Below are 12,434 nucleotides of genomic sequence, written 5' to 3' on the forward strand. Positions count from 1 at the left end.
TTCTTTGCAACAAATAATCGAATCTAGTATTTAGTGACAATGATTGTCAGTTGATGTATCCAAGCCTAAAGCCATCATATTAACCCTAACCCCAGACCAGTGGTCAGGATATAGTGACTAAGGCCATAGCCACAGGAAAAGTGATGCAGCATCCACTGAATTTGTGTTGCAATTAAAAAATATTAAACGATTTTTCTGTTGCATTATTGATATAAATGATAATTGATTGGGGTAGGGGAGAGAAAAAAAACATGGCATATATATATGGCGCCCATTCTGCATGGAGAGCTCCCAGCTCTGTTTTGTAAGCAGTTCCTTCATGATATGCTCTTATTTATTTAGTTGTGGGGGTTTGGAGTCAGACACACTCTCTGCTGTACAATATACAGTATAGTTTGAGTTAAGTCGGGTTTCTCTCCCTCTCTGTCCTGCTCTCTCTACCAGTAGTGGTGGATATCAAGTGATCTGGAGCAGTGCTCGCAATTAGTTCCTCGCTTCTGTTTTCTATTAGTTTACAATTCTAACCTTGGCTAAAAGGGAATGGGAAAAATATCAAATAAGGAACATGGCATTCTCTCACCCTCTGCTCACAGGTCTGCTCCTGCCCATGTCAAAGGCCTGCTCCTGCCCATAGCAAGCAACACAGTGAGTTCTTGCCACCTGGTCTTTTTGATTTATTCTGTACATAAATCAAAGACACTCTATTTAGAATGATATGTTACGTTTCGTATGGTATGTATTAATTTGTGGATGTCCGCTCAGAGTTTCCTTACCAGACACAGCTGTTTTTGCGCAAAGGGAAATGTGTTTAGGTAGGCTATTTTATGAAGTTTGCACATATGGGAGGTTGTGAACTCTGAAAACAAGTAAAGTGGGAAAAGTAGTGTGCAGGGTGTGAAGGAGAGCGCAGGTCGAGAGCTACGAAATATGCCTCTAGGCAGAAGCCTTGCTTTAGCGTTTCTGATTTATTATACAATTCTACATCGAAACATGGATGGTGCATGAGATGGACATTTTCTCTTTCAGAGTGTGAACTTCGGACATATCCAGTGCTTGACTTGAACTGAAATAGGTGCCTGTACTCATTTAGGGTGCCGGTACTGTTCATACTTAGGTGCAGGAGCTCCACAATAGCTTTGAACTAATATTCTATAAGAGGAACAGGAACTCAAGCAGTAGAAAATTGAAGGTGCCGGTACTCAGCTCTGGTGAGCTCCTGCCCAAGTCAAGCACTTACATTGAAAACTTTTACCATAGCAAAGGTATCACAAAATACTTGTTTGAGCTGTGCATGGTAACAGAGAACAGTTTCAAATCTACTATGCTTAATGAGCACAAACAAAGCAACTGGGTTGGATAACCTTCCTGCAAGATTCATAAAGGACAGTGCCTGTGTCACTGCTAAAACAATAACGCATAACCTTTCTATTAGTAGTGGTAAATTCCCCAATGATCTCTAAACAGCCAGGGTGGTTCCGCTCCACAAGAAAAGCAGCAAAACAGATGTAGGAAACTACAGGCCTGTATCGATCCTCAGCACCTTATCCAAAGTTGTTGAGAGATTACTTTTTAATCAACTTGAGGGATACCTTCTCGAGCACAAACTTTTAAAAATTAACTCCAATCTGGCTTTAGAACCGCTCATTCCACTGATACTGGTCTTATCCACCTTTTTAACCACATCAAGCAGGAAAGTGAGAATGGGAACTATACAGGTAGGGTCATGTTAGACTTGCAGAAAGCTTTTGACACTGTGGACAATGATATTCTCCTGATGAAACTGAAAAGGTCTTATCTGATCAACAGAAATCAAATCAAATCACATACACATATTTAGCAGATGTTATTGCGGGTGTAGCGAAATGCTTGTGTTCCTAGCTCCAACAGTGCAGCAGTATCTAACAATTCACAACAATACACACACATCTAAAAGTAAAAGAATGTAATTAAGAAATATATCAATATTAGGACGAGCAATGTCAGAGTGGCATTGACTAAAATACAGTAGAATATAATACAGTATATACATACAGTGGGGGAAAAAAGTATTTAGTCAGCCACCAATTGTGCAAGTTCTCCCACTTAAAAAGATGAGAGAGGCCTGTAATTTTCATCATAGGTACACGTCAACAATGACAGACAAATTGAGAAATTTTTTCTCCAGAAAATCACATTGTAGGATTTTTAATGAATTTATTTGCAAATTATGGTGGAAAATAAGTATTTGGTCACCTACAAACAAGCAAGATTTCTGGCTCTCACAGACCTGTAACTTCTTCTTTAAGAGGCTCCTCTGTCCTCCACTCGTTAGCTGTATTAATGGCATCTGTTTGAACTTGTTATCAGTATAAAAGACACCTGTCCACAACCTGAAACAGTCACACTCCAAACTCCACTATGGCCAAGACCAAAGAGCTGTCAAAGGACACCAGAAACACAATTGTAGACCTGCACCAGGCTGGGAAGACTGCATCTGCAATAGGTAAGCAGCTTGGTTTGAAGAAATCAACTGTGGGAGCAATTATTAGGAAATGGAAGACATACAAGACCACTGATAATCTCCCTCGATCTGGGGCTCCACGCAAGATCTCACCCCGTGGGGTCAAAATGATCACAAGAACGGTGAGCAAAAATCCCAGAACCACACGGGGGACCTAGTGAATGACCTGCAGAGAGCTGGGACCAAAGCAACAAAGCCTACCATCAGTAACACACTACGCTGCCAGGGACTCAAATCCTGCAGTGCCAGATGTGTCCTCCTGCTTAAGCCAGTACATGTCCAGGCCCGTCTGAAGTTTGCTAGAGTGCATTTGGATGATCCAGAAGAGGATTGGGAGAATGTCATATGGTCAGATGAAACCAAAATATAACTTTTTGGTAAAAAACTCAACTCGTCGTGTTTGGAGGACAAAGAATGCTGAGTTGCATCCAAAGAACACCATACCTACTGTGGAGCATGGGGGTGGAAACATCATGCTTTGGGGCTGTTTTTCTGCAAAGGGACCAGGACGACTGATCCGTGTAAAGGAAAGAATGAAGGGCCATGTATCGTGAGATTTTGAGTGAAAACCTCCTTCCATCAGCAAGGGCATTGAAGATGAAACGTGGCTGGGTCTTTCAGCATGACAATGATCCCAAACACACCGCCCGGGCAACAAAGGAGTGGCTTCGTAAGAAGCATTTCAAGGTCCTGGAGTGGCCTAGCCAGTCTCCAGATCTCAACCCCATAGAAAATCTTTGGAGGGAGTTGAAAGTCTGTGTTGCCCAGCGACAGCCCCAAAACATCACTGCTCTAGAGGAGATCTGCATGGAGGAATGGGCCAAAATACCAGCAACAGTGTGTGAAAACCTTGTGAAGACTTACAGAAAACGTTTGACCTGTGTCATTGCCAACAAAGGGTATATAACAAAGTATTGAGAAACTTTTGTTATTGACCAAATACTTATTTTCCACCATAATTTGCAAATAAAATCATAAAAAATCCTACAATGTGTTTTTCTGGAAAAGCAATTCTCATTTTGTCTGTCATAGTTGACGTGTACCTATGATGAAAATTACAGGCCTCTCTCATCTTTTTAAGTGGGAGAACTTGCACAATTGGTGGCTGACTAAATACTTTTTTCCCCCACTGTATATAGGCTGCAGCATCTAAGGTGCAGGGTTGAGTAACAGGGTGTTAGCCGGCTAGGGATAGCTATTTAACAGTCTGATGGCCTTGAGATAGAAGCTGTTTTTCAGTCTCTCGGTCCCAGCTTTGATGCACCTGTACTGACCTCGCCTTCTGGATGGTAGCGGGATGAACAGGCCGTGGCTCGGGTGGTTGATGTCCTTGATGATCTTTTTGGCCTTCCTGTGACATCGGGTGCTGTAGGTGTCCTGGAGGGCAGGCAGTGTGCCCCCGGTGATGCGTTGGGCAGACCGTACCACCCTCTGGAGAGCCCTGAGGTTGCGGGCGGTGCAGTTGCCGTACCAGGCGATGATACAGCCCAACAGGATGCTCTCAATTGTGCATCTGTAAAAGTTTGAGGGCTTTAGGTGCCAAGTCAAATTTCTTCAGCCTCCTGAGGTTGAAGAGGCTCTGTTGCGCCTTCTTCACCACACTGTCTGTGTGGGTGGACCATTTCAGTTTGTCAGTGATGTGTACGCCAAGGAACTTGAAGCTTTCCACCTTCTCCACTGCAGTCCCGTCGATGTGGATAGGGGGGTGCACCCTCTGCTGTTTCCTGAAGTCCATGATCAGCTCCTTCATTTTGTTGACGTTGTGGGAGAGGTTATTTTCCTGGCACCACTCTGCCAGGGCCCTCACCTCCTCCCTGTAGGCTGTTTCGTCATTGTTGGTAATCAGGCCTATTACAAGTTTGTAATGTTGGTGATGTTCTGTCAGAGGCCAAAGAAATATACTGTGGAGTACTGCAGGGATACATTTTAGGTTTTCTCTTATTTCTTATATGCGTCAATGATATGCAAGATACAGTAAAGTGCAAACTCCTGCTTTATGCTGATGACTCAGCGATACTGGAATCAGTGAAGGATACGGCTTAGAGGAGACCTTGAGTAAGGAATTGCCTTATGTTAGAGATTGGTTGATTGGCAACAAATTGTCGCTACATTTGGGAAAATCTGAATCAATTTGTTTGGAACAAAACGTAGATTGCTTAGGGCTAACAAGATAAAGGTAAACTGTGCAGGCAAGGAAATTGAATCTAAGACAAGTGTAACTTATCTTGGTGTGTCCATAGATCAATCCCTTTCTGGAAACAAGACTGCTGCTAAAAACCTTTCTAAAATGGCAAACAAACTGACATTTCTAGAGCGTAACACTAGATATTTTAACATCAAAGTTAAGAAACTGCTTGTCTCAACCTTGATTCAGTATCATTTTGATTACGCCTGCTCTGCTTGGTATAGTGGGCTATCAAAAAAGCTGAACAAGAGAATGCAGGTCATGCAAAATAATGGACCCACAGGACCCACAGGGATACAGGAGTTCCGGGAGGTGGGCTTGTTGCCTTTGGAGTCCAGAGTGGACCAACTTAAACTCAATCATATGTTTGACATCTTAAATGATCGTGCCCCAGGTTATATGAAATACCACATTGATATGGTCTATAACCAGCACAGTTACAATACCAAAGCTAGTGTTATGTCTTGTAAAATCCCAAGAGTAAACAGTACTGCGAGGAGCACGTTTTTCTATAGAGGCATTTGTCTCCCATTGGAGATCAAGCAAAGAAATAGTAGAAATAGCTTTAAAAGCAGGCAAAGGTTTTCATTTGGATGAGGTTGCCCCCTTGTGCCCCTTACTGCTGGTCAGGTGTATTTATTTGAAAGATAGGGATGATGTTCAATAAATTGGTTGTTTTTTAAGGTTAGGGAAATCTGCAATGAATGGGTTGTTTTTTAAGGTTAGGGAAATCTGCAATGAATGGGTTGTTTTTTAAGGTTAGGGAAAAGTGCAATGAATAGTGCCAGTTTCTAGGATTTCAATATATTAATGTATTTATAGTTGTTTGTCATTTTGTCTTGCCTTTTAATCATTATATGGGGTATTGCTTTTGCCATCAAGGACCACTTTGGTAACAATTTCATTAATACTTAATTAATACTTTTAAGTGCTCTCCTCTGGGTCCACATTGTACATTTTGTTGTATATGTCTATTACCCAAATAGATTCAGTTCAATTCAACAACGTTTCCACTCCGGCTTCACAGTAAACGGCACAGTAAATGACTGTAGGCCTAATTAATCCATGCATTAACAGAAACGAATGTTACCAAATGACAGGGATTAAAGGTACATACATACTGTATCTAATTGGGAAGTGCTAAAAAATAAACAATCAAAGGGCAAACTAGCACAATAAACAATGAATGTGCAAAAAATGGCGGGAGACATCTTAGTGCATTCTGGAGAGAGACACGCCAATTTCTTCGCCACACATCCCCCTCCCCTTCTTTTTGTCTCAACATTTCAAATTATACTGAGGACACTTTTATCTTTTATCATATAATATTTTAGATGCATTTCTTTTCACTAACAGCAGCATCTCAATCAACTACGCGTATTGTCACGCGCACTGCCCAAATTGCTGGCTTCCTAACTAGGCATTTAAGCCCACTGTCACGACTTCTGCCGAGGCTGCCTCCCCTCCTTGTTCGGGCAGGTTTCGGCGTTCGGCGTCACCGGCTTACTAGCTACTGCCGATCCATTTATCATCACTCCATTTGTCTTGTCTTCAATCACACACACCTGGTCCTTATTCCCTCATTAGTCATTGTATAAGCGTTCCCTCTGCTTCCTTGTCTGTGTGGGTGATTGTTTATTGTGGAGGTTAGTGAAGCTCGGTGGAGCGCGTGTATTTTGTATCGACGGGAGTATTTCCCTTGTGCCTTGTATTTTTCCGGTGCGCCTGTTTTGTGCCCTGGAGTGTGTTTGACGCATTTCTGTGTAACCTGTATTTTGCGGATTAAATCCTGTTATTCTGTGATTTACCCTCCTGCGCCTGACTCCTTCAACACCACCTCATCACACCCACACGCTTGTGATTTGAAACAATCCACAGCTTTAAAATGATCCTCTGTGGTTAAGTCATGCTCTTTCCGCAGCTATGAATAAGGGGGCAGTTGAAATTGGTGAGGGATTACAATTCAGGGGGGGGTTCTTGCATTGTAATTATATAGAATTCTGCTTACAGTGCATTCGGAAAGTATTCAGACCCCTTGGCATTTTTTACGTTACAGCCTTATTCTAAAATTGATTAAATACATGTATTCCTCATCAATCTACACACAATACCCCATAATGATAAAGCGAAAACAGGTTTTATGAAATTTTAGCAAATGTATAAAAAAAAAATCAAACTCAAATACTTTATTTAAATAACTATTCAGACCCTTTAGCAGAGACTCGAAATTGAGCTCAGGTGCATCCTGTTTCCATTGATCATCCTTGAAATGTTTCTACAATTTGATTGGAGTCCATCTGTGGTAAATTCAATTGATTGAACATGATTTGGAAAGGCACACACCTGTTTATATAAGGCCCCACAGTTGACAGTGCATGTCAGAGCAAAAACCAAGCCATTACGTCGAAGGAATTGTCCGTAGAGCTCCGAGACAGGATTGTGTTGAGGCACAGATCTGGGGAAGGGTACCAAACAATGTCTGCAGCATTGAAGGTCCCCAAGAACACAGTGGCCTCCATCATTCTCAAATGAAAAAAGTTTGGAACCACCAAGACTCTTCCTAGAGCTGGCCGCCTGGCCAAACTGAGCAATCGGGGGAGAAGAGCCTTGGTCAGGGAGGTGACCAAGAACCCGATGGTCACTCTGACAGAGCTTCAGAGTTCCTCTGTGGAGATGGGAGAACCTTCCAGAAGGACAATCTTCTCTGCAGCATTCCACCAATCAGGCCTTTATGGTGTAGTGGACAGCCGGAAGCCACTCCTCAGTAACAAGATTCTCTGGTCTGATGAAACCGAGATTGAACTCTTTGGCCTGAATGCCAAGCGTCACGTCTGGAGGAAACCTGGGACCATCCCTACAGTGAAGCATGGTGGTGGCAGCGTCATGCTGTGGGGATGTTTTTCAGAGGCATGGACTGGGAGACTAGTCAGGATCAAGGGAAAGATGAAGGGAGCAAAGTACAGAGAGATCCTTGATGAAAACCTGCTCCAGAGCGCTCAGGACTTCAGACTGGGGGCGAAGGTTCACCTTCCAACAGGACAACGACCATAAGTACACAGCCAAGACAACGCAAGAGTGGCTTCAGGACAAGTCTCTGAATGTCCTTGAGTGGCCCAGCCAGAGCCCGGACTTGAACCCGATCTAACATCTCTGGAAAGACCTGAAAATTGCTGTGCAGAGAGCTCCCCATCCAACCTGACAGAACTTGAGAGGATCTGCAGAGAAGGATTGTAGAAACTCCCCAAATACAGGTGTGCCAAGCTTGTAGCGTTCTACCCAAGAAGACTCAAGGCTGTAATCGTTGCCAAAGGTGCTTCAGCAAAGTACTGAATAAAGGGTCTGAATACTTATGTAAATGTGATATTTCCGTTTATTTTATTTTATACATTTGCAAAAAATTCTAAAAACCTGTTTTTGCTTTGTCATTATGGGGTATTGTGTGTATATTGATGAGGAGGAAAAAAAAAACAATTGAATCCATTTTAGAATAAGGCTGTAAAGTTATAAAATGTGGAAAAAGTAAAGGGGTCTGAATACTTTCCAAATGCACTGTATATCACGTTATACCACAAACAATGTTCAAATGCCGAGACTCTGAGACCATTGAGTGCTTTTGAAGTGACAGGATGGCGTGAAATCTGTAGCTCATCTTGCTTTATTGTATCAGCACAATGGACAACGCCCTACACAGTAAAGCAAGGCCTATTTGGCAATGAATATACTAGATAGATGGGGTAATTCACCTATTGCAAACAGCCTATGTGAATGCAGCCGTACACAGAGCTGTCTTGCAAAAAAAATGCTTAAAGTATTAGCCTAGTTATTCATGCAAAACAAAAATACTGATTAGCAGTTTGGCTTAGAATACCAACACAACTGAAAATGAGAACGAATGAATGCGAACAGAACAAAACAGCGTTAGGCCTATAAATAAAATATCAAACCCATAAACGCTTGACACAATCTGACTGTACATTTTGTTTTTGTTTATTCCATATGTAACTCTGTGTTGTCGTTGTTTTTATCGCACTGCTTTGCTTTATCTTGGCCAGGTCGCAGTTGTAAATGAGAACTTGTTCTCAACTGGCTTACCTGGTTAAATAAAGGTGAAATAAAAATAAATAAAACATCTATATTTAGGCTAGTTACATTAACAGTAAACATTCGCAGTAAACAAAAGGCGAATGCAAATAACCAAAACATAGCCTACAGCCTACAGTGAGATGTAGCCATGTACAGCTGACTTGCGAAATAAATAGGCCTAAAGGCCCGCTTCAAACATGGTGTCACGATCGTTATAGGAACCGGACCAAGGCGCAGCGTGATAAGCGTACATTATTTTATTAAGTACACACACCCGAACAAAAACAACAAAATGATACGTGAAGTCCTAGGTCATACAACACAAACCTTAACGGAACAAGATCCCACAAACAACAGTGCCAAACAAGCTGCCTAAGTATGGTCCCCAATCAGAGACAACGAGCCACAGCTGTCTCTGATTGGGAACCACCCTGGCCAACATAGAAATAAACGATCTAGAAAGAAACACATAGAAAACACAACATAGACACTACACACCCTGGATCAACATTTAAGAGTCTCCAGAGCCAGGGCGTGACACATGGAAACATGCCGTTCATGAGTTCAGCAACACGTTGCGACATAGCACAATACAGTTTCTTGGATGAAATTCGACCCACCCACGTATTCAATTTAGCAATGCCGGCCTACCATAAATAAGTTTCCAAAACATACAGTTCCATTTACAATTTCGAAAAGCAATAGTCTGTACCCAGGGTTTGGGTTCTTGCGTTGGAATTATATTGAATTCTGCTTACAGGGAGGGGAAAAAGTATTTGATCCCCTGTTGATTTTGTACGTTTGCCCACTGACAAAGACATGATCAGTCTATAAGTGTCACGCTCGTCATGAAGAGTGGACCAAGGCGCAGCGTGATATGCGTACATATTTTAATAGTACTTAGCAACAACACAACAAAACGAAACGTGAAGTCCTCGGTCATGAACACAAACCAACACGGAACAAGATCCCACAAATGACAAGTGCACAAAAGGCTGCCTAAGTATGGTTCCCAATCAGAGACAACAAGCAACAGCTGATTCACGTTGCCTCTGATTGGGAACCACCCCGGTCAACATAGAAAACACATGAACTAGAAACTGAACATAGAACACAAAACATAGACCCTACACACCCTGGCTCAACATATAAGAGTCCCCAGAGCCAGGGCGTGACAGTACCCCCCAAAAGGCGCGGACTGCGACCGCGCCAACTAAACCCAACAGGGGAGGGGCCGGGTGGGCATTCCGCCTCGGAGGCGGATCCGGCTCCGGGCGTGACCACCACCCTCTAACTACCCCCACGTAGCGCCCCTGGTCCGGTCTGGCCCCGCTGGCTGGAGCTGGACTGGACATCGGTGGAGCGGATTGCTTAGGCTCCGGTGTGGAGCAGCTGACCGGTACCTGACCAGGCACCGGTGAAACAGGCACGGGCTGTGCCGGACTGATGACGCGCACCACAGGCTTGGTGCGGGGAGCAGGAATGGGCCGGACCGGGCTGACAACGCGCACCACTGGCTTGGTGCGGGGAGCAGGAACGGGCCGGACCGGGCTGACGACGCGCACCACTGGCTTGGTGCGGGGAGCAGGAACAGGCCGGGCCGGGCTGACGAAGTGCACCACAGGCTTGGTGCGGGGAGCAGGAACGGGCCGGACTGGGCTGACGACGCGCACCACTGGCTTGGTGCGGGGAGCAGGAACAGGCCGGGCCGGGCTGACGACACGCACCACAGGCTTGGTGCGGGGAGCAGGCCGGGCCGGGCTGGCGACGCGCACCACAGGCTTGGTGCGGGGAGCAGGAACAGGCCGGGCCGGGCTGACAACGCGCACCACAGGCTTGGTGCGAGGGGCAGGAACAGGCCGGGCCGGGCTGGCGACGCGCACCACAGGCTTGGTGCGAGGGGCAGGAACAGGCCGGGCCGGGCTGGCGACGCGCATCACAGGCTTGGTGCGGGGAGCAGGAACGGGCCGGACCGGGATGTGGAGACGGACTGGAGGTCTGGAGCGAAGAGCTGACACAACCCGTCCTGGCTGAATGCCTATTTTTACACACTCTGTGTGAGGCATCAGCACAGGACGTACAGGGCTCTGTACTCGTACTGGCACTACTGCACGTGACACTGGCACAGGATATCCGGGACCGAGGAGGGGTACTGGAGGCCACGAGCGTTGAGCCGGCACACTCCGTCCTGGCTGCATGCCCACCTTAGCACGACACGTGCGTGGTGCTCGCACAAGACGTACCGGACTGTGCCGGACCACTCGCGGTACAGTACGCAGCCCCGCATACCTCGGAACCTGCCCAGTCTCACGCTTCCTAGCCTGAGTACGGGGAGTTGGCTCTGCTCTACCTCTAGGCTCCGCCAACCTCCCTTCCAGCCCCCCAAACCCGGTGGCCTCCTCTCCTAATCCACAAACTTGCCCAGTAACTGCCTCCAGCAGCCCCGTCGTCCATGCCGTGTGCCCCCCCCCCAAATTTTTTTATTTTTTGCACACATCTCAGGAGGTATTTTGTCCCACTCTTCTTTGCAGATCTTCTCCAAGTCATTAAGGTGTTGAGGCTGACATTTGGCAACTCGAACCTTCAGCTCCCTCCACAGATTTTCTATGGGATTAAGGTCTGGAGACTGGCTAAGCCACTCCAGGACCTTAATGTGCTTCTTCTTGAGCCACTCCTTTATAATAATAATAATAATATGCCATTTAGCAGACGCTTTTATCCAAAGCGACTTACAGTCATGCGTGCATACATTTTTTTTGTGTATGGGTGGTCCCGGGGATCGAACCCACTACCTTGGCGTTACAAGCGCCGTGCTCTACCAGCTGAGCTACAGAGGACCACTTTGATCGCTTGGCTGTGTGTTTTAGGTCATTGTCATGGTAGAATACCCATCCACAACCCATTTTCAATGCCCTGGCTGAGGGAAGGATGTCCTCACCCAAGATTTGACAGTACATGGCCCCATCCATCGTCCCTTTGATGCGGTGAAGTTGTCCTGTCCTCTTAGCATAATGTTTCCACCTCCATGTTTGACGGTGGGGATGGTGTTCTTGGGGTCATAGGCAGCATTCCTCCTCCTCCAAACACGGCGAGTTGAGTTGATGCCAAAGAGCTCGATTTTGGTCTCATCTGACCACAACACTTTCACCCAGTTCTCCTCTGAATCATTCAGATGTTCATTGGCAAACTTCAGACGGGCCTGTATATGTGCTTTCCTTTATGAGCAGGGGGACCTTGCGGGCGCTGCAGGATTTCAGTCCTTCACGGCGTAGTGTGTTACCAATTGTTTTCTTTGTGACTATGGTCCCAGCTGCCTTGAGATCATTGACAAGATCCTCCCGTGTAGTTCTGGGCTAATTCCTCACCATTCTCATGATCATTGCAACTCCACGAGGTGAGATCTTGCATGGAGCGCCAGGCTGAGGGAGATTGACAGTTATTTTGTGTTTCTTCCATTTGCGAATAATCGCACTAACTGTTGTCACCTTCTCACCAAGCTGCTTGGCGATGGTCTTGTAGCCCATTCCAGCCTTGTGTAGGTCTACAATCTTGTCCCTGACATCCTTGGAGAGCTCTTTGGTCTTGACCATGGTGGAGAGTTTGGAAACTGATTGATTGATTGATTGCTTCTGTGGACAGGTGTCTTTTATACAGGTAACAATCTCA

This window comes from Coregonus clupeaformis, chromosome 8 (genome assembly GCF_020615455.1).
Source record: "Coregonus clupeaformis isolate EN_2021a chromosome 8, ASM2061545v1, whole genome shotgun sequence".
Lineage (NCBI taxonomy): Eukaryota > Metazoa > Chordata > Actinopteri > Salmoniformes > Salmonidae > Coregonus > Coregonus clupeaformis.